This window comes from Ambystoma mexicanum, chromosome 4q (assembly GCF_040938575.1).
Source record: "Ambystoma mexicanum isolate Mex_15411 chromosome 4q, UKY_AmexF1_1, whole genome shotgun sequence".
Taxonomy (NCBI): domain Eukaryota; kingdom Metazoa; phylum Chordata; class Amphibia; order Caudata; family Ambystomatidae; genus Ambystoma; species Ambystoma mexicanum.
Window position 1 is genome coordinate 602,465,940 of NC_090928.1, and position 23,268 is coordinate 602,489,207.

The window sequence follows — 23,268 nt, forward strand, 5'->3', positions numbered from 1 at the left end:
TACCGGGTTACTCTGACATAGGAGGACCCAGTAATTCCTCCTTGCAGGAACCCATCCCCATTCCCATTGAGCCTCTTTAGGGCTCAATGGGATTGGGGAGGGAGGTAATAACGGGCAGATTACATCTGGCCCATTATTGCCTCCTTCTTCCCCTCGCGGGACCTGGAAAGCACGCATGGTTTTACCAGATGTGTGATCCGGGGCCCGTGATGGGAAGCTTGTAATCGGTGCTCCCGGAATGAAGGGGGCCGGTCCCGTACCGGCCCCCTTCATTACGGGAGCGCCAGCCTTATAATGAGGCCCTTTGTCTTTTTGATACCCCCATTCCTGTTGTTGTTCAACAGGGACTTGGCCTTTTGTAAGCAAAGGTTTTGAAATTGGACCTGTGATGTCGAAACCATATGCCCTGAAGTGGTCAGACGCTGCAAAGACCTGTTCCAATACTATATGAGAATAGAGATGCATGATAACTTTGTTTAACGTTTGATCATTCCAAAATGCCACTTGGCATATGTTACTGGAATTGACATGGGATACATGTGGAACAATCTTTAAAAGCTATAGAATATATGTCTTATTTAACATTACTTGTTCTTGGTCGATTGGCAATTTCTCTATGATTACGCTATTGCTGAAGGTTTGGGTTATACAGCCTGTGATGATCCCGCCTTGTTCAACATGAGCGGGAAGTTTGGACAGTAACGTTCTTGTCTTCTCCAGAGTCTTAAATGCTGCGGCTTTGGGATTTAAGAAGGTCTCCCTTGTTAGATCCTGGTAATTGCATTTGGGATGTGCACCTGCAACAGTCCTCACTATGTCTGTAGGGGTCATATTTCCATATAGACGCACCAGTCTTTCCATCACCGTTTTTCCACATTGGAGCCCTGACTGAAAAGAAACACGAGGTTCTTCACAGTGGGTGGGTAATGTAATTTGACTTTGCACGTTGGGGGCCATTTCGTGGTTGTCTCTAACCCTGCCTACTGTTTCATTACCCTGTGCAGACTCCAGCTGCAGGGGCACTATAGTTGGGCCACTTGATTTAGAAGCTGCAGACTGGTTGGCTCTTATTCCCTGGATCCCACACACATGATTAGTGATTCTAGTGTAATGGGAAGTGGCTGGTCTGGGGAGATTATGTAGGAATTTTGTAGACCCCTTTGAGATACTCTTCCATTCACCTTTTTTGTTTATTTGTATTTGCAGCAACAGACCTTATTAGTCAACTTGTCGTCTTATTCTCCTAATAAAGACGAAGTATCGCTAATTAATAGAGGCTTCGGTTTTGTACCAATGGTTCAATACGATAAGTTTAGAACGCATGTAGAAGTTGAACAACTACTTCGTAAAATACACTTGCAGCAATATTTCTTTCAAAATACTTATGATGATCAGAGCAATGAAAGCAGATTTAGAAATAAATCCACGTTTAATCCTCCAGTTGCTAGCCATACTCCTGAGGCGATAGTTTTTTCTAAAAGAGTCTGGCATGACTTGAAGCAGCTGGAAATACAACAGGATAAACGTCCATTTCAAAATGTAAGTAAAGTTGAGAGTATAGCTGTTAAACGTTTAGCCACTAACCCCGAGGTCGTCTTACGATAAACCGATAAAGGGGGGGCTATAGTGATGATGAACCGACAAGAGTACATCACCAAGTGCCTCCGCCAATTGAAAGATAGAGATTTCTATCAACCAATTGAAGAAGATCCGACCAAGAGACTTTCTTTACTTATCACCACCAAAGTAGAGAAAGCAGTAGCGAGAGGATGGATATGCCAACAAGAAAGTGACTATCTCCAGGTTAAGGACCCTACTATTCCGAAGTTTTATATTCTTCCAAAAATTCATAAAACTTTAGTGAATCCACCAGGTCGCCCAATTGTCTCGGGGACAGGTGCACTTTTGGAGCCATTATCGAGAGTCGCGGACAGATATCTGAAACCATATGTGTCAGCTATGTACTCTTTTGTTCAAGACACTACCGAAATCATCAATATAGTAGAAGACATGCAGTTTGGCCCTAGTTACCAATTCCTTGTGAGTTTGGACATTGTGTCTCTCTACACTTGCATTCCCCAACAAGAAACATTGCATGTGTTGGAAGAGACCTTGCTATCTAAAAGAACGGAAGGCACTACACCTAACAGCTTTGTTCTTTGGTGTGCCGAAATGGCCTTGGCCGAAAATTATTTCGGGTTTAATGGACAGCTGTATCATCAAATACATGGGACAGCCATGGGATCTTCAGTTGCCCCTTCGGCAGCGAATCTGTATGTAGAAAACTTCGAAAGAAACAGTATTTACAACTCCACAAACCCTTTTTTTAACAACCTGGGCTTGTGGCGCCGCTATATTGATGATATTCTGATCGTGTGGAACGGGTCTCTGACCGGTTTAAAAGAATTCGAGTGGATTAACACCCAGAACCGGTACCTTAAGTTTACTTCCACGCAAAGTGCTACAGAAATTCATTTTCTGGATATCACTATTTGGGTAGATACGGTCTCGAATATTCTCAAAGTTAAACCCTTTCACAAGCCCACTGATCGAAACTCGCTTTTGGTTTTTGATAGTTGCCATCCCCACCATACTAGGGAGAACCTCCAGTTCGGTCAATTTTTGCGTCTTAAAAAGAATAGCTCTACACAAGATATTTTCCAAGTGGAAGCCAATGTATTAAGTTCTAAATTGAAAGAGAGACGGTACCCGAAGAAAATAATTAAACGGGCATACAAAAGATCCACTAACAATAATCGTGAGGTTCTTCTAGAGTACCGCGACATGCCCACAGAGACGAAGAAAAATCTTGTGTTTGTTAGCACTTTTAACCCTTTGGCCAACAAAGTGTTTAAAATTTTTCACAAAAATTGGCATATTCTACAAGGCGGAGAATGCCCGATGGAACGACCGTTATGTGCTTTTAAAAGGGGACCTAACTTGAAGGACTTGTTAACAAAAAACGATATTTCAAGAGGTGATTCAAAACAAAAGAGCATAACTGAATTGTGGGGATTGCCCAAATTGGTGGGCCACGCCCCGTGCGGTCACTGCACGAACTGTCACCTAACAAAAAGATCTGAGCAAGCTGACATTAGTTTAACCAATTAATTTCACCAATTGTAATACTGATAATGTCGTGTACACAATTTGCTGCCCTTGTAAGAAGATGTATATCGGGATGACAAAATGTAAAGTGAAGGTACGCATCTCAGAACATAAAAGCTGTATAAAAAACAGGGTTTCTACAGCACCTCTGGTTAACCATTTTTTAATGATGAACCATGGAGAAAATGACTTCGTATGGACTATTTTGTTACATGTTGCTCCAGCTTCAGACGGCGATCAGTTGTTAAAAAATTACAACAGAAGGAAACCTGGCTCATCTTTCTTTGTAACACCACGGAGAACGGATTTAATGAGGCCATTGATTGGAACAATACAGAGTAATCAATCAGAGGCTTTGCTTAATATGGCTTAATAGCCATTTCTCCTATAAGGATTAGAGCCATGAGGGCTCTTGGCATCCGAAGAGATCACTACAATACGGGCGGCTAGCTGTGTTTTCATTTTAGAGGCTTACTAACATGCAAAAACACTTATTTGCTGAAGCTGTATACCGTGCACCTGTAGCGCGGCCAGTTTAGACGTGCTGTTTTTAAATGGGCACCTTGGCGAGGAGTGTTGCAAGGAACTCATTGCAGCTTGCATCTGTAATTAGGTGCAGCTGCTGTGCCTGGGCCGGTAACTATAAATACAACATACAGGAGAGACGTGGTGAGCAGGTGACCTGAGACGTGATCTGCAGCAGGAGGAATCAGAACAGCTCGTATGCTACACGAGTAAGTCGCCCGTTCGCCGGTTTGGGCAACTGATGTAATGCGGTAGTGGTTTGTTTCGAACTATACCTAATGAGCCTTTTAATCTTTGTGACTCCGCACACCCGCGATAGGAGTAGCTATATGCTCATTTAATGCATCCTATTAGGATGTAACGCATAACTTCTACTCGTAGGATGCCGACTTGCGAGTAAATGTTCCAAACCGCCGGCGCCGGAGTTTGTGTCGTGAACAACAGTGGCGACCCTTATACGGAGACGAGTGTATACCAAAGGGTGCAGATGGAAGAAAAACCGCTGTGAAAAGGGTAAGCAACATGATGGTAGTCATAGATGGATTGCTTTTTTGAGTTTAGGCCTTTATAATGAGCAGGTTATAAAATCAGGTTGACGCATTTAGGCTCTTAAATTGCTAGAGTACCGTTATTCAATACGTAGTTCAAATACAAGTTTGAGTATGCTGGTTGAAATATGTGATCAAAGAAAGTCACAACTTTGCGATCAAGCTAGGAATGCCCCTCCCTCGTTTCTTAAACTGGTCCGGAGTTTCTGCGGGTTAAGACACAAGTATTTCAAAGGTCATGACAGAGACATCAGCCGGGAGTATTGAAGTGTTGAAATGAAGTTGATATAGGTTTTGAATGCATCCCCCTGGGGAGTTACCCACCACCAATGGTTGTGTTTGTCCTTTTAGATCGTTGTTTTGTCTACAAAGAAGACAATCCTACCAATCCGCTTGAAGAATTAATGCCGAATGCAAATGCGGTAAGCCATCAGTGGGAGACCAGCGGTTCCTGGCTGATCAGAGGCTTTTTTTCAATTATATACAGCTTTACTGACAGCTGTTTTCTATGTTGTTTTTCTCCCTAGGGTATATGAGGTACACCATGAAGAAGCAAACACGCCAGTGTAGCATTGAAATTGTTATGACCAATTGTTGTTAGATAAATTGCTCTTAATTTTGCCCCTGAATAAGTTCTGTTACATCTCTGACTATGCTATAGAACGAAACATGTTGGGTTAAGAAGATGTTGTACAAATTAGCCAACATCTAGTCAAAAGGTATTAGGTTGTTCTGAACCTCATGTGTGTCTACATGAGGACTAATTGAATTAGGGCATTAGGTGTCACAAGAGGGTAACCTCCAAATAGGGACAGTCTCTTTTTTGCAATTGGAGTGTTTTGTTACAACACTGTTTTTTTATGTAAGGCAGAAGTAATTGGTTTTTGTATTATACGTGGGTGCAGTATAGGATTTTATTCATGTTTTTTAGAGGCGAAAGATTAATAAGTATTGATTGATCTGCACTTTAAACTTGTTAAAATGGTAAATGAAGTATGTTGTGTCTTTTTATTAGATCAATGCCATGCACCGAGTTTTATGAAATGTTGATTTAATAAAATATTAAAAGTTTATGAATTAAATGTTTGTGTATTAGTCTGGCTTGTAGAGTGGTGACCATCATTCCTGGGGAGAAACAACATAGTAGTTACGAGATTCTGGAGTTTTGAAACTGTCGTGAGGGGGTGAATCTCGGGGCTAGTTAAATGTTCCCCTGTGTCTTTTCTATGTTATTTGGTCTTATTCCCTAGAGCCCACATACTTGATTAGTGATTCTAGTGTAATGGGAAGTGGCTGGTGTGGGGAGATTACGTAGGAATTTTGTAGACCCCTTTGAGATACTCTTCCATTCACCTTTTTTGTTTATTTGTCTTTTTCTGTCAGTGTGTGGCCTCATCTGACTTACCCTTCTTGGTCTTGCATATTTTCTTTGATTTAAAAATCGGGAAATTCACAGAGTCTCCAAGGGATATTATCTCCTATCCAATCATAGCCACACTCCTCTCTTCGCCCTCAGCTACCAGCTACTCCACAACCTGCATTATACTGTCATGAACTGCAGATGCCCCAAATTAGAGGGTTGATGGTCCTCGAAAAAAAACTCCTATTCACACTGGGTAGAATATTTCTAAGACTTGCCTCTTCAGCCATGCCATCTTCCTGCTGTACTACCAAGAAATTATTGGTGGGACTGGCATCAGTCTGGGATACAGCATCGATTCTAAACACCTCCTGGATACATTTACAATTTTATCCTTCGAGAAAGCCCTCTACAAATGCACATTTTGCATTGAGTTTGTTGAGGATGCAAACTGGAGAGCATAATGCAACACCGACAGTTTCCTGGAAATTTAGGAGAGTAGTTAAGGTTGATGCCTAAATTGGTGCAAGGGTGGGGATAGGGAGCCTCATCCACGTCAGCCATGCTTCTAAGTCCCACTCGAAGGTTTGAAGGTAGTCTCTCGTTTCCTCTTTCCCAACTCTGCCCAGGATCCAACTCACCATGGGCCACACACAGAGCCTATGATGGAATACTTGACAAGAGGGGCATGCGTTTGCCTACATTAGATATCTGCTGAGCAGCCACCTGGTATTCCTCATCCACATACACACTGCATTATAAGCTGCGCTACAAGCAGGTCTTTCTATAGTGAGTTCTCTGGACAGGGACTGCATAAGGGGCCATCAGCTGTGTTTGCACTGCAGACTCAAGTACTGGAATTTGTGGTTGAAAGTCAACTACTTATAATATCCTTATTTCTGTTAGGACTAAAACAAGGGAGATGCGCAATGAGGCACTGCCCCGATTACTTACCGGTAATCTCCATTACGCTGAAACTATACCTTTCTAGTAACATTACTCCCCCCTGCAGCTATGGGCCTGGCTGGTGACATTGAACCTTGTTTTCTTGGCTTGAGATTGTCAGGAGGAGCTTGGGGTAGAGCCTATGTTTAGTCGTCAGCACAAAGGTAGGAGGGGGTATTTTTTAAATGTTTGTTTTATGGTGCCTGTTTACCGGCAGAGGTCTTTCAGGGACTGTTGATGCCTCGCTTGTGTTAGACTGTGAAGAGGAATATTTGGACGTTGAGAAATGAAGCTTACCAGTAGGTAATCATTCAATTACATTCTACACTGGAAGAGGATGAAATCCCACAAGCAACCAAATTCATCTCCTGTTCCTACTACATACTCTTTGGTTTGCATCCAAGCTGCAAACCCTGCCAACACCTTCTTGGAGAGTTGCTGCACGCTACTATTGCACATCCTGCTAACATCCAATCACATACTAGAATCCGAAGACCAATGAATTCCATGCACTCTGCAACACTGACCAGCTGAATACTATGCAGGTCACTGCCTTGGCACCATACTCTGCAATGATTTATACGATTGCACCATGCCCGACCTCTCAGACATATTGTCAGACCATCAAATGACCCTCTTCCCCATCATCAATCCACAAACCTAAGATCACAAACTGACAAGTGTATATTTCCCCTCATCAGCAACAACAGAATATTCCTACCCTCATGAAAGATCGCCATAATCCTTGCCAAGTGTCCTCTCTGAATCCTACCCTCATGAAAGGCTCTATGTAAAATCCTTGTCAAGTGTCCTCCTTGAAACCATCTTCCAGGCAGTTGACAACATCTCTTCTTCTGCAAAGTGTGACTAAACCTCCTAAATAGATAATTCTGCAGGAAACTTCAATCATCCAGATGCATAGTCCTAGGACTTCCTCCACCAACCAAGAGGTCATTTCCACCTAAATCACCTATCATAAAACATATGTTTGTTCTTTAATTAAATTCATTATGGGTAATTAATATTTTCAAACCTAACCAGTAAATTTCCCAAATAGTCAGAGCCCATAGTGAGCAATAACGGAATACAAATATTGAGTGGCAAACATGTTTTTATTTTATTGTTTATTTATGCATTTGTTTATTGAATGTATTTTTGTATTCAGTGCTTTATAAATCACTATTAGTATACAGGATACATTATAGCTCATGGGTTGAAAGGTGAGGTAAGAGAAAAGGAAGTGAAGTGAAGAGGTCTCCCCTAACATCATAGGAACACAAGCCAAAACAATTTAAAACTTCACAAATGCTTTGCAGGGCAGCAAACTCTGTGGCAGTTGCAGGTAAACATTTTTAGCAAACAACGCAGTATAATTTAGTGTGGTCGGGCTCCAATCTCAGTTCTGCCAGTGGAGCATTCCACACTCCAGAGCCAGTAACAGTCTCCTCTTCCAAGTTTCCTTCGTTCAAAGGTTTTGGTGACCAGCTTGTTGGCAGTGCTTGACTGGTGGAAGCTTGTTGGTGTGTACTTGTAGAATCGGGCCAATGCTCCACATTTCTCAACAAGTGATTCAGAGAATCTTAAATTATGCGTGCTGTTGGATGGACACCCGGTGAAGGTTCTGCAGCGGTAGAGATATGTGGTCTTGTTACTTTATTATTTTGTTTAGTCTCACGCTCAGACAAACCTTTATGTGTTGTTTGGACTGGAGTCTCCTATATTCTTTTTTTGGAGGTACCTGAAAGGAGGATGTTGCAGTTGACACGTTTTCAAAGGAACAAGGCATACATCATTGTGTGTGTGTGCGTGTCTGTGATATTCAGTCAGTCAATAAACTTGTATTCGATATAAAACTTTCAAGTGTATACATAAATTGCATACATAACTTTATATATTTTTTTAATTCCTAAATAGACTATCTGCTCCTCCAAAATAGAGAGCCCTGTTCGCAGCCTCAGACAATTAATACAGGTTTCTTAGGCTCAATTAACAGTAAGATTCAATAGCTTCTTCGTTAGCAGCCAAGGCCTATGGGTGTTTTGGGCAGTTGCAAAAACAACGAGAGGTTGTGAGCGCTGCCGCAAAAACATCATAGCTGATCCGGTATCCCCTATCGTGCTTCCTTCAGTATTGGCTTTAAATACATACAACAAAGGTGCTTCGTTTTTACACAGATCAGCATAAAATGCAACATTGACTCTCTTGCCGCCTTACACATCACACATTGGGCCTCATTACGAGTTTGAAGGTTGAAGGCAGCCATGCCCTGAGTAAGGGCATGGCTGCGTGCAAACTCGGGTCCGGGTCCGTGATCCCTGAATCGGGAAATACCAGGCCATTCCAAACTTGGAGCACCCGGTATTTCCCTATTCAGGGGACACGTCCCCATTCCCATTTGAGCCCCCGTAGGGGCCAATGGGCCCGTTGTTAGCTCCCTGGTCCCCTCGCGGGTCCCGCAAGGGAACCTCGGTATAGGGTAGACTAGATTGAACGGCACCGGCACCTTTACCGGCGCCGTTAAACCCATTCTGCCTGGATCGTAATGAGGCTCATAGATCCAGTTTTAAATCCTTCCAGGAGTGCAAGAAGGCAGCCATAGGGAGAGTCCCTAATCTCACTCGTCTGCATAAGGACTTTTCAAACTGTGGTATGATTAAGTCTAGGGAAGGCTTTCTTCCATGCATGTTAAGTTCAAGGTATCCAGTTCCTAGTTTTAACTTCGTAGCACCAGCCACAAGCTGGTCCACTGCATTCCTTATTTTTTTCCTCATTCCAACGGGCTGATTTTGGGTGTTATCCCATAGATTACCTCCCCCTACACCATGAAGAGTCTTTTTTACATGGCAGAGCCAGTCAATGGATTTCCCTCCATCCATGGACATAGGATGCCATGGGCATCTCTGTATTTTTCCTCCAGCCCTTTCTGATTCCACAGTCTTAGCCAACAAATCACAGGGCTAAGCATTGCCAAAGCACCCATAGTAGTTACATCAAGTTCTAGGAGCACCAGGGCAGAGGAAGGAAGCACTTTTGGGTAACAGAACCAGTTTTTTCGAAAACATGTGTTCACTTATTGCAAGTTTTGCCAAGTTGGCATGCCCCCATAGTTCATCCCCATACTTTCTGGGTGATATTCAGGAAGAGACATACCTTTTGTGATATATTAAGTGTAACATTGCAGCTCTTGACTGTTAAGGAGATACGTTTGGAGAAAGCAAAATACCAAACATACCAGCACACATGCATGCCTACATACAAAGAGGGTACCTGGCCAAATGCCACTATCAGGACAGGTTTCATGCAACTGCTGTTGGTGTGATTGTCAGGTTAATGTCGCTTGGCCACCATCGTGGAATCTTCACAGGGCTGGAATGAACACTAAGCAAAATCTCTGTTGTTCAGGGGTTTATGTAGAGTTGGCTTCCAGCCATCCAGGATCTAATTTTTGCCAAGTAATTTCCAATATGCAGGTTTTTTGGCTGGAGATTATTGTCCTGGTTTATTTTTAAGTGGGTGATAGTGTCAGGTATATGGATGGGATGAATAAGTAAAGGAACGATGAGTGACATAGGGCCAGAGGAGGCAGGGGTTGTGCTGGAAGATATATTGGAACATAACATATTCCCAAGTGGTTCATTCCATGATCTTAGATTGTAGATTGAGGAGTCTTTCTTGTTGGCTTCTTCTAATGGGTTCCTAAGATTTTCATACAGGACGATGATAAATGCTTGGTGTTATACAAACAGCCATTCGGAACATAAAATGTTACATTTAATGCATGTGGAAGATAATATAGTGATGACATCGCATTTCTAGATATCCCCAGCCATCCACTGCCTTTTACACTTTACTGCAGCAGATGTGGGGCAAATGAAAGGATGACAGGGGTAAACCAAGGTGTTTGGGGGTGGAGAACAAGGGGTGGAAGGTAGAACATAGGTTATGGGGACTGGTTTTACATAGAAGGACTGCAGTAACATATGATGAAAAGGTCCATGCAGTGAGATCGGGGAGATTTAACAGTGATACAGAGGAAGCAAGAAGTTCAGGGAGAAATGTAGTTCCAGCAGCAATATGAGGCAGACAGAGAACTAATCTCATCCTTGCACTCACCCAACTCTCTGAGACAGTCAAAGTAACCTCAGAGGAACATAACCTTGTACATAGTATATAAACCCACTGGCACTACACAGTTGCACACCAACACAATACAATGGAACACACAACAGTACTCCATGACTCTGAACGACTCTGGACCCCGTTATGGATACAACTAAGCAGTGCGCATGACTACAACCCCACGTTAACCTCATATGACCCACACACACAACACAAACACTAGCATACATCTGAGGCACAGGGTCCTACCCATAAGGTTGCAACAAGCGGGGTCCTCGAATCGAACCAACACCCACAGGCAAGACAATGCACAAAGACATCAGTTCCTCCTGGTTCTGAACATATTCTATCATCCTATCACCTAATCTCACCAACATACCCCACCTTCTCCTCTTGCAGAGCCACGTGAGCACCTGGAGACTGCCCTCGGGTGGTAGTGGTGCCTGGTATAAATCAACATAAGATATACAAACTGGCTTCTGATCCCTCAGTGCAACATCAGCAATGAATGCCTTTGGTATTCTCTCTTTCGCTTCATGTAACTTGGCACCCAATCATTAGCTGCTGAATCATCACCTGAGGCAATTAAGTTTTCATTGGGTGCTATATAAAATAAAATCAACGTGGATAGGTTTCCTTCACAAAACCAAATAAGAATGAACATCACCAGTTTTTTGGGAAGTACATAGGTAAGTGACCACTCTCAGAATTTACAATAACATCTTGTCTACTTTGTAGAAACCTAGTGGTTACCTTGGTAGAAAAAGCACTGTGCTTTGCTGCCTGCCTTTTGTGCTCTTGTGTGTTACCAAAGGAGTTGTTAAGTTTCTGGAGCAAGGTATCTGAAGAGTGTATTAGCATGAAAAATGCACATTGGAAAAGTATTTACAGGAACAGTACAAAGGCACACTTATAGTATATCCCAAAACGCCCCATATCATCACTCTGAAGAGGGGGGGGGAGGCGGAGGAGAGAGGATAGATATGTTCTGTTAAACCTTTACATTTCGAGCTTCCACAGTGCATTAGAACCACCAAGCTACATGCACAGGTGTAAAACATGCTTCACAGGGGTAATATAGTGAGTTTGTTCGTTATTACCTTGGATTAGCCTTTTAAAAAGGTGCTAATTGTACAGGAAAACCACACACACAGCACTAAACAATTACCCAGAAAAGAAAAACATTTTCCTTGGGTGATGTTAAGTAGGTATGATGTTTTCACATGTTGTGGAATATAAGGTTCAGATAAAGAGTGTTACAAAATATAACACGTATTCTAAGTACAGCCAAGAGGTTTAGGGTGAAAACTGCATCAAATCAAAATATAATATAGGGTAAAACATGTTTTTCAACGGGGTCCATATAAACAAATTGGGGGGGAGGGGTTGAAGGGTTCTGAAATTCGCATAAATGCCTCTATGAGTTTGCAGGTAGCACTGCGATCCAAGTTTAGGGCCTTGTTACAGTTATGGTGGTTACCGTATAAAAGTGGTGTTTTAACTACCCCCTGATTTTAAACGTCCACCTAATTACATGGTGGAATTTCGGGAGGTATTTGAAATACCACATGCTTTTTCTGTCACTATCAAACCCCTCATGATGGATTGTGTCTTGATTGCGGGGTGCTATGTGAATTTAGATTGGAACTTGGCCCACTGGCAATGGCTGGCTATAGGCAGTGAGCTAGTTCTTAGAACTCAGTTTACCGGGATATTCACACATGATGGCTTTTACTGCTTCAAATCAGCACAGGGAAGCCCTCAATGAAGCTAACCTAAAAGATACAAGGGGAGCAAGCAAATTCAGAGGCCAAAGAAGGTTGTGAGACGGCTGAGATCAGGATCTGAGTGCCTGCGTCACACAGGAGGTTGAGAAATGTAGCCACAAGTGGGAGCAGCACACAGACACTGTCAGAACAAGGCTCTACTGCCTTGGCTCGGCTCTATTGTAAAGGGAGGTTATGAACTCAGGAGATGTTGAAAATGCTCCAAGAGGGAAAAGGTGGCAGCAGATGCTGCAGCAGGATTGTCAATAATAAACCACAGCAAGAGAAGGCAAGGAACGGAAGACAATGTTCGAGACCTGGTTTGGCATGTTCAAATGGCAGGTGATAGCCCTGAGGCTGTGTACGCTCCGGCATAATTAGACATTTTTTGGACGATGTTCTGGGAGGACGTGCCAGTGCTTTGCTAAAACTATATCCTAACCTACTCCCATTCTGAGTCAGGATGTCAGGAGCATGAATGAGCTTAGCTACAACAACTTAGAGAAAAATATGTATATGAGAAATTGGAAAAATAGGAAATGTATGTACTAAAAGTGGCATCTTAGGTCTGCTTTCTTACATAAAATGGAGCAGGTATGGCGCAAAGAACGTGAAAGTAGTGTTGTCAAATCAATGCCCAAATTCAACAAAGAAGGACATGTATGCACGCTTCTATTGTAGATTTATTACTATGTTTTCACAAGCATTGGCACTGAATTGGATGCGTGGGATCTTCTTACCAAGATGGAACTTATCATCCCATGGTAAGAGATGGCTATAGAGGGATCATTATTTTAACAGAATGTGGCCTGGCTATAAGCATGGCCTTATTGTTTGGTTTCAAATAGCAGAAACCATTTTACATCTAATTTTTGGTAAACCTTTTCTAAATAAGCAAGAATGGATATGCATTCATCTGCTAGCCCTCAACCACAGAGCGATTAATAACGGAAATAATAATTCGATATCTGCTATAAGTGGACCTCATGTGTACACGGTATCAATGCTACACTCTCTCCTTCTCTACAACTCGTGTGGACATATAACTCCCACCAGGATCTTGGATATAGCCCCCATCAGGTTAACCAACTAGAACCTCTCAATAATCAATGACTCTTTGCAGCTTCTGGCCTACATCCGCAGCAGGCCTTTTGTACCTCTCTCTTTATACTCTTTCAAACTCTGTGCTCTTTGTGTAGACCACCATCTAGTCTCTACTCATGCAGCTCTTGCTAGTAACATGCCAGCTCTCTGGAATGTGATCCTAACTCCTATACCCTTAGCCTCCATATTCCATCTTTTTTACTAGAGCATGGGATTCAAGTGTCCAATAATTTCAGTGATTGCCTGAGCCCTTCCAGTCATAACCTAGGTTCAGATACTGTGTAGTGATCTGTGTGCAAAACTCAAAACCCACCAGAGATATTGAGAAGTGTGTAGCTTTGAGAGCCTGAGAAGAACCTCTGGTGGGTTCATGTCGAGAAGGGCGACACTTGGACGGATGGGGCAGGTTATAAGTACTTCAGTCTGAAAAAGACACAGGTACGGAGCACACAATCCTTCCTTCCAAGTCGAACGCTGGTGCAAAAGGGGGGAATCTTCACATTATTTCCCTACTAAGAGTCTAAAGAGAACTCCAGCATGGAGAGACAATCTGAATAGTCTTGCCCAGTGAGAGTGTGTCACACGGCTACACAACACTGGAGGAGAACACATTTTCGGGATCATCTGCCAAGGCCAAGTCAAAGAGTGTGCTGGGGAACTTTAAACCACCCCGAGACTGTGTTTTGAAGGATTTTCTCCTGTTTGTGGATGCCTAGTGATGTATGTTAATTATAGGGTCAGACATCGGACTGATGATTGTTGTGTTGCATGATTTGATGTGCATATGAGTTTACATAGTTTACTTGAGGGTGCAGAGGGACATAGTCATGTTCATTTGTTGGACAACTGGCACTGTTTCTCTGTTGCTCCATTGATACTGATTATGTATTTCAGAATTGTAGTGTATGTGTGTGTTCAGGATCAAAGAGAGATTATGAACACACGCTTTGTACACTGAGTATGTAGTTGAGAGGAGTTGCAGGGTGTGTGTGTGTGTGTGTGTGTGTGTGTGTGTGTGTGTGTGTGTATATATATATTCAATGAAAAAACTTTGTTAAAGGGACGTTATGGTTAAGTTGCACTAATAAAAACCTATGAAAATCAATGAAAAAACTTTGTTAAAGGGACGTTATGGTAAAGTTGCACTAATAGAAATCAATGAAATTCAGTGAAAAAACTTTGTTAAAGGGACGTTATTGCTAAGTTGCGCTATTAAAAACCTATGAAATTCAGTGAAAAAATGTTGTTAAAGGGACCTTATGGTTAAGTTGCGCTGCTACAAACCTATGAAATTCAGTGAAAAAACTTTGTTAAAGGGACGTTATGGTTCCAAGTAAAACCAAAAAAAACCTTGAAATTCGCCAGTTAGGGTAAGCTAAGCAACCATAACTCACGCCTCCACCGTGCACTGCTAAGCCTAACACCCAGGACATCAAAGATGACATCACAAATGTCATTGATGACATCGCTGATGACATCAAATGTCTGACGCCCCCTTTTTTCCTTTCCTGACATATCTAGGCCACATGATTTTCTTCAGTAACAGTCAGGAACTAAAAATTGCAAATGTACTATATTTGTAGACCTATCCTTCAAGTATGTTCTTACAATAATTCCCTTATGGTCCAGTCATATCATATGAAACATATACATAGGGGAAGACACAACCGTGAAAGACAGCAATCCTTTCTGTGCATTAAAATTATCAGTAGATTTATCAGCACTTTCTGATAGTTTTGATGTTTTTTTATTGCTGTACTTTCCCTGTATATGCTCATATTTTTATATGTTGTACTCACACTATTTTCCTTAGGGTCCAGACACATCATGTGATATATAGAGATAGGGTAAGTAACAGCTTTGAAACAGAGCAATCATTTCTCTGCATAAAGGTAATCAGTTAGGTTATGAACACTTTCTGCTACTATTGCTGTTTTTTTTTTCTTACTTCAATTCCCTTGTATATATTCATATTTGTATGTGGTGTTGTCTCTTTGTGATTTCTCCATAATAATGCAATTATGTAGTAAGTGGGTTTTATTACCTACTTATCACAAGTTTCACTGTACGCAAAACTCTAATATGAAAACAGTTATCATTTCACTATTCAGCATGGCAAGCTTATGAATATTGCACCTCCATCATGTATGCTGCACACAATGCCTATGTTTCTACATGAGTATCTTAGTATACTGGATTGAAGTTAATAATAGAATGCTATTTATATCAATGCAGAGCTTAATGCACTGATTAGCACTTGATATTTATTCTAATAATCTTTGACACTTTTTTTATTAACATTACGCTAAGAATCCCTTGTACAGACTTTTCAAGAAAGGTAAAGGTAAATCACATTTGTGATGTCATCTTTGATGTCCTGGGTGTTAGGCTTAGCAGTGCACGGTGGTGGCGCGAGTTATGGTTGCTTAGCTTACCATAACTGGCGAATTTCAAGGGTTTTTCGGTTTTACTTGGAACCATAACGTCCCTTTAACAAAGTTTTTTCACTGAATTTCATAGGTTTTTAGTAGAGCAACTTAACAATAACGTCCCTTAACAAAGTTTTTTCACTGAATTTCATAGGTTTTTAGTAGCGCAACTTAACCATAACGTCCCTTTAACAACGTTTTTTCACTGAATTTCATAGGTTTTTAATAGCGCAACTTAACCATAACGTCCCTTTAACAAAGTTTTTTCACTGAATTTCATTGGTTTCTATTAGTGCAACTTTACCATAACGTCCCTTTAACAAACTTCTTTCATTGATTTTCATAGGTTTTTATTAGTGCAACTTAACCATAATGTCCCTTTAACAAAGTTTTTTCATTGAATTTCATAGTTTTTTATTAGTGCAGCGTAACCATAACGTCCTTTTCAAAGGATGAAGACCACTAGCATCCTAGGTTCTCAAAGTGGGAACCCGGGGTGGTAAAAAAAGATTTTTCTTCCCAAACCGGAATGCCTGCGGCGTCCCGGTGTAGGAAGGAAAATCATTTACCAAGATGGACACCATGGAAAGGGAAGGCGGGTGTATAAAGAGAACACAACAGGGCATGGGTAGGGGGGACCAAGAGGGAGACACGGGGCATGAGAGGGGGGTGGGGGGTAACAGGAGAGAGACACAGGGCATGAGTGGGGGGTGGGGGGTAACTGGAGGGAGACACGGGACATGAGCAGGGGGTGGGGGGCAACAGCAGGGAGACACGGGGCATGAGCGGGGGTGGGGGGTAACAGGAGAGAGACACGGGGCATGAGCGGGGGTTGGGGGGCAACAGCAGGGAGACACGGAGCATGAGGGGCGGTGGGGGGCAACAGCAGGGAGACACAGGGCATGAGTGGGGGGAACACGAGGGAGACACGGGGCATGAGAGGGGGGTAACAGAAGAGAGACACGGGGCATGAGCGGGGGGTGGGGGCCAACAGGAGGGAGACACGGGGCATGACCAGGGGGTGGGGGGCAACAGGAGGGAGACACAGGGCATGACCGGAGGGTTGGGGGCAACAGGAGAGAGACACAGGGCATGAGCGGGAGGGCAACAGCAGGGAGACACGGGGCATGACCGGGGTGGGGGGCAACAGGAGAGAGACACGGAGCATGAGAGGGGGTGGGGGGGTAACAGGAGAGAGACAGGGGCATGAGCGGGGGATGGGGTAACAGGAGAGAGACACAGGGCATGAGCGAGGGTGGGGGCAACAGCAGGGAGACACAGGGCATGAGCGGGAGGTGGGGGGCAACAGCAGGGAGACACAGGGCATGAGCGGGGGGTGGGGTGAACACGAGGGAGACACGGGGCATGAGAGGGGGGTGGGAGGTAACAGCGGGGAGACACGGGGCATGAGCGGGGGGTGGGGGGCAACAGCAGGGAGACATGGGGCATGACTGGGGGGTGGGGGGCAACAGCAGGGAGACACTGGCATGACCGGGGGTTAGGGGCAACAGGAGAGAGACACGGGCATGAGAGGGGGTTGGGGGTACAAGGAGAGAGACACGGGGCATGAGCGGGGGGTGGGGGGCAACAGCAGGGAGACATGGGGCATGACCGGCGGGTGGGGGGCAACAGGAGAGAGACACGGGGCATGAGAAGAGGGTGGGGGGCAAAAGCAGGGAGACACGGGGCATGAGCGGGAGGTGGCGGGTAACAGGAGAGAGGCACGGGGCATGAGCGGGGGGTGGGGGGCAATAGGAGAGAGACACAGGGCATGAGCAGGGGGTGGGGGTAACAGGAGAGAAACATGGGGCATGAGCAGGGGGTGGGGGGCAACAGCAGGGAGACACGGGGCATGAGCGCGGGGTGAGGGGCAACAGCAGAGAGACACAGGGCATGAGCATGGGGGCAACAGGAGAGAGACACGGGGCATGAGCGGGGGGTGGGGTGTAACAGGAGAGAGACACAGGGCATGAGCGGGGCTGGGGGGTAACAGGAGAGAGACACAGTGCATGAGCGGGGGTTGGGGGTAACAGGAGAGAGACACGGGGCATTAGAGGGGGCTGGGGGTAACAGGAGAGAGACACGGGGCATGAGAGGGGGTGAGGGGGTAACAGGAGAGAGACACGGGGCATGAGCGAGGGGTGGGGGGCAACAGCAGGGAGACACGGGGCATGAGCGGAGGGTGGGGGCAACAGCAGGGAGACACGGGGCATGAGAGGGGGGTGGGGGAGTAACAGGAGAGAGACACGGGGCATGAGCGGGGGGCAACAGCAGGGAGACACGGGGCATGAGCGGGGGGTGGGGGGAACACGAGGGAGACACGGTGCATGAGTGGGGGGTGGGGGGTAACAGGAGAGAGACACGGGCATGAGCAGGGGGTGGGGGGCAACAGCAGGGAGACACGGGGCATGAGCGGGGGGTGGGGGGCAACAGCAGGGAGACACGGGTCATGAGCAGGGGTGAGGTGCAACAACAGGGAGACACGGGGCATGACCAGGGGTGGGGGCAACAGCAGGGAGACACGAGGCAAGACCGGGGGGTGGGGGGCAACAGGAGAGAGACACGGGGCATGAGGGGGGGTAGGGGCAACATGAGAGAGACATGGGGCATAAGCAGGGGGTGGGGGGCAACAGCAGGGAGACACGGGGCATGACCGGGGGTGGGGGGTAACAGGAGAGAGACACGGGGCATGAGCGAGGGGTGGGGGCAACAGCAGGGAGACACGGGGCATGAGAGGGGGTTGGGGGTACCAGGAGAGAGACACGGGGCATGAGCGGGGGGTGGGGGGCAACAGCAGGGAGACACGGGGCATGACCGGGGGTGGGGGGTAACAGGAGCGAGACACGGGGCATGACCGGGGGTTGGGGGGCAACAGCAGGGAGACACGGGGCATGACCGGCGGGTGGGGGGCAACAGGAGAGGGACAAGGGGCATGAGAAGGGGGTGGGGGGCAACAGCAGGGAGACACGGGGCATGAGCAGGGGGTGGGGGGTAACAGGAGAGAGGCACGGGGCATGAGCGGGGGGGAAAAGGAGACAGACACGGGGCATGAGCAGGGGGTTGGGGTAACAGGAGAGAGACATGGGGCATGAGCGGGGGGTGGGGGGCAACAGCAGGGAGACACGGGGCATGAGCATGGGCAACAGGAGAGAGACACAGGGCATGAGCGGGGGGTGGAGTGTAACAGGAGAGAGACACAGGGCATGAGCAGGGGTGGGGGTAACAGGAGAGAGACACGGGGCATGAGCAGGGGGTGGGGGGCAACAGCAGGGAGACATGGGGCATGACCGAGGGCTGGGGGCAATAGGAGAGAGACACGGGGCATGAGAGGGGGCTGGGGGGTAACGGGAGAGAGACACGGGGCATGAGAGGGGGTGGGGGGGGTAACAGGAGAGAGACACGGGGCCTGAGCGAGGGGTGGGGGGCAACAGCAGGGAGACACAGGGCATGAGCGGAGGGTGCGGGGCAACAGGAGAGAGACACGGGGCATGAGAGGGGGCTGGGGGTAACAGGAGACAGACACGGGGCAAGAGAGGGGGGTGGAGGGGGTAACAGGAGAGAGATACTGGCATGAGCGAGGGGTGGGGGGCAACAGCAGGGAGACACGGGGCATGAGCGGAGGGTGGGGGGCAACAGCAGGGAGACACGGGGCATGAGCGGGGATGGGGGGGACCCGAGGGAGACACGGAGCATGAGTGGGGGCTGGGGGTAACAGGAGAGAGACACGGGGCATGAGCGGGGGCAACAGCATCGAGACACGGGGCATGAGCGGGGGGTGGGGGGCAACAGGAGAGAGACACGGGGCTTGAGTGGGGGTGGGGAGCAACAGCAGGGAGACACGGGGCATGACCAGGGGGTGGGGGGCAACAGCAGGGAGACATGCAGCCTGACCAGGGGGTGGGGGCCAACAGGAGAGAGACACAGGGCATGAGCGGGGGGTGGGGGGCAACAGCAGGGAGACATGGGGCATGAGCGGGGGGCAACAGTAGGGAGACACGGGGCATGAGCGGGGGGTGGGGGGAACACGAGGGAGACACAGGGCATGAGCGGGGGGTGGGGGGTAACAGGAGAGAGACACGGGCATGAGCAGGGGGTGGGAGGCAACAGCAGGGAGACACGGGGCATGAGCGGGGGTTGGGGGGCAACAGCATGGAGACACGGGGCATGAGCGGGGGTTGGGGGGGAACAGGGGAGATACGGGGCATGAGCGGGGGGTAGGGGAAGCACGAGAGAGACACGGGGCATGAGCAGGGGGTGGGGGGAACAGGGGAGACACGGGGCATGAGCGGGGGGTGAGGGGAAACAAGAGAGAGACACGGGCATGAGCGGGGGGTGGGGGGCAACAGCCAGGAGACACGGGGCATGAGCGGGGGGTGGAGGGCAGTGGAGGGCAACAGCAGGGAGACACGGGGCATGAGTGGCGGGTGGGGGGAACACGAGGGAGACACGGGGCATGAGCGGGGGTGGGGGGCAACAGGAGGGAGACATGGGGCATGACCAGGGGGTGGGGGGAAACAGCAGGGAGACACAGGGCATGAGCGGGGGTGGGGAGAACACAAGGGAGACACGGGGCATGTGAAGGGGGTGGGGGTAACAGGAGAGAGACACGTGGCATGAGCGGGGGGTCGGGGGCAACAACAGGGAGACACAGGGCATGACCAGGGGTGGGGGGCAACAGAAGGGAGTCACGGGGCATGAGCGCGGGATGGGGGGAACACGATGTAGACACGGGGCATGAGAGGGGGGTGGGGGGCAACAGCAGGGAGACACGGGGCATGACCGGGGGGTGGAGGGAAACAGCAGGGAGACACAGGGCATGAGCGGGGGTGGGGAGAACACAAGGGAGACACGGGGCATGTGAAGGGGGTGGGGGTAACAGGAGAGAGACACGTGGCATGAGCGGGGGGTGGGGGGCAACAACAGGGAGACACAGGGCATGACCAGGGGTGGGGGGCAACAGAAGGGAGTCATGGGGCATGAGCGCGGGATGGGGGGAACACGATGTAGACACGGGGCATGAGAGGGGGGTGGGGGGCAACAGCAGGGAGACACGGGGCATGACCGGGGGGTGGAGGGAAACAGCAGGGAGACACAGGGCATGACCGGGGGGTGAGGGGCAACAGGAGAGAGACACGGGGCATGAGCGGGGGTGGGGGAACATGAGGGAGACACGGGGCATGAGCAGGGGGTGGGGGGAATACGAGGAAGACACGGGCATGAGCGGGGGGTGGGGGGGAACAGGGGAGACACGGGGCATGAGCGGGGGGTAGGGGGAGCACGAGGGAGACACGGGGCATGAGCAGGGGGTGGGGGGAACAGGGGAGACACGGGGCATGAGCGGGGGGTGAGGGGAAACAAGAGAGAGACAGGGGCATGAGCGGGGGTTGGGGGTACAGGATGGAGACACGGGTAATGAGCGGGGCTGGACGGGTACAGGAGGGAGACACGGGTAATGAGCGGGGGGTGGGTGGTAACAGGAGAGATAAACGGGGCCTGAGAGGGCTGTGGGGGGCAACAGGAGGGAGACACAGGGCATGAGCGGGGGATGGGGGGAACAGGAGGGAGACACGGGGCATGAACGGGGGTAGGGGGAACAGGGGAGACACGGGGCATGAGTGGGGGGTGGGGGGAACAGGAGGAAGACACGGGGCATGAGCGGGGTGGGGGGGAACAGGGGAGACACGGGGCATGAGCGGGGGGTAGGGGGAGCACGAGGGAGACACGGGGCATGAGCAGGGGGTGGGGGAACAGGGGAGACACGGGGCATGAGCGGGGGGTGAGGGGAACCAAGAGAGAGACAGGGGCATGAGCGGGGGTGGGGGGTACAGGATGGAGACACGGGTAATGAGCGGGGGTGGACGGGAACAGGAGGGAGACACGGGTAATGAGCAGGCGTGAGGGGAACGGTTTATCTGCTCCTCGGTCCTCCGCAGGCCACCGTGTACCGATGGCGTGTCTCCTGCAAGTTTGCAGCAGCCTGGGATGTTCAGGAAGTTTAATCCACATGAACCTCACACAGCCCCATTGGAGGCCCAGCTGTCCTCTGATCTTATTGCATCGGAAATTTTCGCTTGTTACGTTGTGATAATCACTTGTGAAGTCTGAAGTCACTGCAGAGCTTGCCACAGATGCCAATATACGAACAATAAACTAAGATGGCGGGCATCTCTGAAAATAAGACGCACTGCATGCTTTACTGCAGCCAATGGGAGAGCACGTCAGATGTCCGCGGACATCACGCAAGTCGCTTGCCCAATCCCCGTCCAGTCCGCGGAGCGAACAGGGAAGTGTGTCCGCAATGCGGACGCAGATATCACTAATTTTTTTACATTTTTGTCTTTTTTTAAAAAAACTACTGGACGGATTTACACCAAATAAAAAATAGCACGCTTTCGGGACCAAGCCGCTGCTCCTGCTGCATATTTGGTGTAAATCCGTTCAGCGGTTTGGGCTGCAGGCGTGAGCAAATTTTTTTCCCATTATGTCTATGGGAAAAAAATAAGTTTCAGGACCCCCCCTGTAACTTTGCCCCCCCTGGACCAAACCTCACCAAAGTTTGCAAACAAATTCAGAGTGGGCCATATACTTTTTTTGCAAGGTTTGGTGAGGATTCGTCCAGGGGGAGCGAAGTTATAAGCCGCCCAAAAAGTGCTTTTCCTGTGGAAACAGCAACTTAACCATAACCATATGTATATATATATATACACAGTGCTGTTACGTTCTGAGAAATGCATGCTTCATTTATTAAAATGCACAACTGGTTGTTGCATGTTAAGGTGGATGAAACTCTCTTGCTCTCAGCGCTATACATCTTCTTTTGGGAGACCAGTTATATTCTTATGTTGGGCACAGGTTTGGCATGGGTAAATATTGCTTTTATTGCAATGCCATGTGTACATGAGATCCTTATGTACTGCATGCACTGAATGAGGCACAGCACAGTTTAAGACCCTCTTAGAGAACATTATCGGCTCTGTGCTCCATCTGGGATTCACCTAAAAACAATGTGGATGAAAACTCACAGCGTGCACTCATCCTGCAAGACGTTTTAGCAACCTTTGGCACCATCAGTCACAAGATCCTTCTAAAAATACTGGAAGATACTGGTATTAAAGAATTAGTTCTACACAGGAGCACCTCTTTCCTCACGGGAAGACCATAAAACACAATCTTGGGCCCCTACAATCCCGGCCTTGCCCACTTGCCCGTGGAGTATCCCAAGGATCAACAGTACACTCCTCCAGCCTCTTTTCCTTTGCAGATGGGGAGCAGGTGCAAGTGGATCTAGGTCACCTGGTCTAAGCACCACCCACCTTCCTAGCCCTGCCTCTTCCTGCTCTTAACTATTAGATCAAGGGCGTCTC